Source organism: Taudactylus pleione, unplaced genomic scaffold (assembly GCF_031769625.1).
Source record: "Taudactylus pleione unplaced genomic scaffold, aTauple2 ptg000016l, whole genome shotgun sequence".
Lineage (NCBI taxonomy): Eukaryota > Metazoa > Chordata > Amphibia > Anura > Myobatrachidae > Taudactylus > Taudactylus pleione.
Window position 1 is genome coordinate 12,302,958 of NW_028284418.1, and position 5,525 is coordinate 12,308,482.

Sequence of the window (5,525 nt, forward strand, 5' to 3'; positions counted from 1 at the left end):
ACCACCCGACCACGCCTACAAAATGGGGCGAGCTGTCGATCAACATCGACAGCCACTCCTTTTGTAGTGAGCCACGGAGCAAGTGCTTTTTGCGCTCGCTCCGGGGCTCGCGCACGCGCAGTACGCACTGGGCCACCATCGACCCACTTGTGAGCGCAATGCGCTTGCAAGCGGGTCTGAATCAGGCCCTGAGTGTGGTAGATTCTGGCTTCAGGCCAGATTCTGGCTTCATGCCAGAATCTACTGTGCATTGCGCAGGTCTCCGGGAAAATGACGCTGCGCCTATTTCCTCAGGGACATCTTTTCTGCACATGCGCAGGTCACCGGGAAAATGGGCGCTGCCACTTTCCCAGTGCTTTTTTGCTGCTCTGCAGCGTCAGTCCAGCGTGACAGCAGCACATCGGAATCTGCGGAGAGGTATTTATTAACTATGGGACTCACCGCACACCTTGCACCCATTATAAGACACCTATGCATCTGTGACTGATTGCTGCAATTTCCCTTTCAGCAGACGGCTGGCTCGGGGGATCGGAGAAATTAAAGATGTTTGATTTATCTGATTTGCCGATTTCTACCAAAAAATGGTTCGGGATCGGTGAGCTGGAAAATTTTACAGATCTAGTGAAGGATTGGCGGTTTTGGATTGGAATGGGGAATCGCGGCACTGATGTATGGCCTGCATTAAATTAGAATTCCAATGCTTTCAATTCTAATTTCACAAGAATGAGATTAACTAAATTTTCTTGTTCTTCTGTAAATGTAACGGTCTCCTCCTTATCAAAGATGCAATACCCTGTTTGTGGAAATGGTCAGACTGAAGTAAATACAAAGAAAATCTTTATGTACTCTGGAACTCTGGGCCTGATTCAGCAAGGATCGCAACTGCGATTACGCATGCAGTCTCACTGCGATGATATGCTAATCCATTGCTAATCCATTGCGATCGCTATGCTATTGCAGCACAACATAAAGATGCCCACTTTACCTTACACATATCCGTAGTGTTTAGCAAGATTGCGAAACCATTAGATACATTGAGTACAATTGGAGCCTCACACACATTTGCACAAGCTTTGACCTTACTCATGAATTGCTAACTTCATTGCACACACTGAGGGCCTGATTCAGACCCGCTCGCAAGCGGGTCGATGGTGGCCCAGTGCGCATGCGCACGACGGAGTTGCATGCCGATTGTTGCATTCTGCGCATGCATCGCAGTGCGCGTGTGCGAACCAGTCACTACGATCGCCAGAGACTACTCAGACCCATCACCGAGTGATTGACAGGAAGTGCTCTTTGTGGGACGTGACGGGGGGTGGTAGGCAAAACACAGGGCATTTTAACGCCGTTGCAGGGGCATGCATAAATTATGCACTGCAATGCCATATGCAGCTCGAGTACTCAGGGCCTGATTCAGAGCCGGACGCTCTGACAGAGCACTCGCTCTGAATCAGGGCCGGCCTTCTGTTTTTTTAGAGCGGCCTCCTGGCCGCTCGTATAGCTGTGGGTGGCCAGGAAGATGGTCGCGATGGTCAGGACCATCGCGACCATTGGGCTTGCGATGAGACCCTTGTGGTAGGTTCTCCTTGCCACAAGCCCTAGAGTGCTTTCGGCTCTATCAGAGCCAAAAGCACTCCCACTGACATCACTTGTGATGTCAGTGGGGCCGGCCCCAGATGGTAGGAGTTCCCATTGGAACGCCTCTGTCTGGGCAGCCACGCCCCCGGCCCGCCCACCAAAGGGGGCATGCTGTCACTCAACATCAACAGCACGCCCCCTTTGGTACGAGACCCGGAGCGACGGTTTGTCCATCGCTATCCGGGTCTCGTTCATGCGCACGACAGAGCCGACTCCGTCGTGCGCATGCGCACTGGGCCACCATCGACCCGCTTGCGAGCGGGTCTGAATCAGGCCCTCAGTGTGTGCGATGAAGTTAGCAATTCATGAGTAAGGTCAAAGCTTGTGCAAATGTGTGTGAGGCTCCAATTGTACTCAATGTATCTAATGGTTTCGCAATCTTGCTAAACACTACGGATATGTGTAAGGTAAAGTGGGCATCTTTATGTTGTGCTGCAATAGCATAGCGATCGCAATGGATTAGCATATCATCGCAGTGAGACTGCATGTGTAATCGCAGCTGTGATCCATAATGAATCAGGCCCTCTGTACTGAAATAAGCAATGACTGTAGCGTCTCTGCTGGGCGAGGCCTTGCCTACCGGCAGCTCCTCTGTGCACCTCTCCACCATGTCAGTATCAGTGAGGAGACAATATGTGGCATATTCATGTAAACTGGGGGCAGTAATATGTATGATAATGTGAACTGGGAGCAGTAATGTGTGGCATAATCATGTGAACTGGGGGCAGTAATATGTACCATAATGTGAACTGAGGGCAGTAATGTGTGGCATAATCATTTGAATTAAGGGCAGTAATGTCTGGCATAATCATGCTGAAAGACATTTACCTCCAATATGTGAGTAGCTTTGAGTATCTACCTATTACAGTAGCTTTCGCTGAAAGGAGTTTTTTTTAAACTCACACTAATTAAATACTAATTGAGATTTACACTGGAGCAAAACATTTCAGTGGACTTTCAATCATTAATTATGTTGTCTCACAACAGGTGTCCTATGATGATAGTACAGATGACTTCAAGAAAGACAAGCCAAGTAAGGCTATAAAACAAGGCTAAATCAGTATTAAGTATTGCACACTTGTTTTGATGTTTTGTATAGTGCCTTGTTATTTATATTATAGTAATATTTCTGTGTTTAGTTCCTTAATATTTATATTATAAGTCTATGTTTTGTCAATTTAGCACTGGCTCTTTTAGAATGTAAAAGACATAAAGCTATGCAGTAGTTTCTGTGTGAGCGAATGAACACAATACTTGGTGGTGGGATTAGAGCACTAAAGGCAAAATTTTGAAACAAATCAGAAAAGAAATATGCCCACGCTCAGTTTTACCCATATTATACATGGTACCAGTTTGATGTGCAATTGATGTGTCCAGTTAACGTAAGCCCATATTTCCAACAAATACACAGTGCACAGTTAGGACACCTAGTAGTGAATCAACGATATGGACAACATCAATGAAAACAAGAACAGTGCAAATTGCGTCTTCAGACCCCACTGATGTCCAGGTGAGGATATGATCTTCCAAGGGGCAGTCGTAGGGAGGGAGCTCTGGAATTAGCAGCAGCAGAGCAGCCATTGCAAATTAAATGGATGCTAGATTACAGGTGTAAGCAAATCAAAGTGCAGACGAACAGTGATGAACTGCTCACAGTTGTAGCAGCTGCATTGCTAATACACTGACCGATGTATGTGGAGCCGACAGCAAAGATCCGGTCATGGCAGTGTCCCTGGCTCACAACTAGGATATGCTTATCCTAGTTGTGAGCCAGGGACACCTGCTAGGAAAAGATATATAAGCTGCGTCAGTACATTAAGCTCATTCCAGTGCAAGCAGAAATGGGAATTAACTGCATCTTGAGGTTGATTGCTAATTGAGCAGCTCAGGGCAGTTTACTGGGAGAATAGGCCATTCAGATCAATCCGGCTTATTGAATCTGCCCCTTAGGGGTTTCATAAACAGAGGATGACCTACATGTTTTCCAGACCAATAGAATACACATGATCTAGGCAAGCTTTAATCAATAAAAATGAGATGAAGAGATATGTTCTTCTTATTTTATCATTATGGTTAACACCTACTTTACAGATCTAAACTACCTATTTTTCTGCAAAACTATGACCTTCATTTTATTCAAAAACATATCAGCATATAGTAACAGAGCAGCATGTCAATTGAAATATTTATTTCTAATTAGTCAGGCAACTTACTATTTTTTTCCGTCATGACTTCTAAACTTATTACAACTGTGCACTGAAAATAAATTGCCTCTAAGGTGTAAATTTACTAACCGTCTGTTCTGGTTCTGGTAAGCAATGGGCATAGACAGCCTGTTACTGTTACTGTCTAAAAAATATGCTATCCATCAGGCTTAAACTTCAATCAAAACCCGACGTCAATGTCAGTCGGTTTATCACCTTTCTGTTCAAAACATACAGCAAATATAAATAAAATTACGCCGAACACGACCCAAACAATAGACATGTGGCAGGCAAGTTTGGGAAAAGCAGTGCATAGTACACTAGGATCTGTGCAGGTTTGTTACGTTTAAAAGGGTAGAAATAGTAAAAAAAAAAAACAGATCTAGACCTCTGAGCCTGGTCTGGTATTGGAAAATAAGGGGAAAAACATTGTGGGGTTCTCCCTATTTTCCAATAACCAGCCAGGTGGGATAACACTATAGCAGGGAGACTATAGCAAGGAGAGTGGGGTTCCCCTGCCATTTTGTTAACCAGCCCCAAAGTGGTTAGCCCAGGGCTGGAATTCCTCAGAAAGTTGAGACCCCCTAGAAAATTTGGGTCTCCACTCCCGTGGGACAATGAGCCCTGAGCTGTTACCTGCAACTGGTGGTGGTGGATGCCGGGTTAATAGTTAATAAGTAATTCATAATAGTTTTTTTACAGGTGGCCTACAAATCCAAGCAAGCCAGCCCCAACATAATGGCACTTGTAGAACCACAAGTGTCAGCATGCCTGGACATTAGGGGTTCACTCAAACCTTCCTGCCATAGGCAGGCCTTTTGTTTGGGCGGCTTTGACGTAATTTTATGGTCAGTATTTGGTTGGTTTCAAACACGACCATTAGTTAATCTGTGGCTCCTATTCATGTCTATGTTAAAATATTGACTGTTGGTTCAATGTTGTAAAGTGTTCTAAAGTTTGTCATTTGGATGGTTTTTCGTCGGTTTTGCCTTTAGTAAATAGACGGTTTTCAAAATAAATCACCCAAAAACCCAAAACCAACTCTTAGTAAATTTACCCCGAAATATTTATACAAAAATTCCAACTGCATAACAGGTCGCTGTCTTACAAGTACTCTAGACAATTACTCACCATATTTTTGTACATATGAATTAATAATTTTGAATACATGTAGCTGCATAAAGTGTCCAAGAACATATCTGAGAGAAAGGCATTAATGATATGTTGAAGCTGTGTGATACAGTATACTTTAGACACGTCTGTCCACAACGGTTACAAAGCTGTATTCATTTCATTTTATAATTGCATTGTGCTCTATGAATAAATTTGAATAATTGGTATTATATTTAGTTTCGCACAAGAACAGAGTTAATAATATGCTCTTTGAAAAATATTGAGTCTATGATAATTTTCAACTGAAAAAAAAATCTGCTTTGTGTTCTGGCATCGGTTCATTTTTAATGTACACTAAAGTGTAAACCGCTATTTGAAATTTGCATTACAAAGGTCAATAATGTGAAAAACGAGACAAAAAGCTGTTGCTTTCAAGTTCTTTTATTAAAAAAAGTGTTGCTTTATATTAGCAATTTTCTCTTGTGGATCTTGCTTTAATTATTTTCAAATGTCAAAGAGTGCAGATGATTATGTATAGATATTCTGTGCTAGCCATATTTCACATTCATA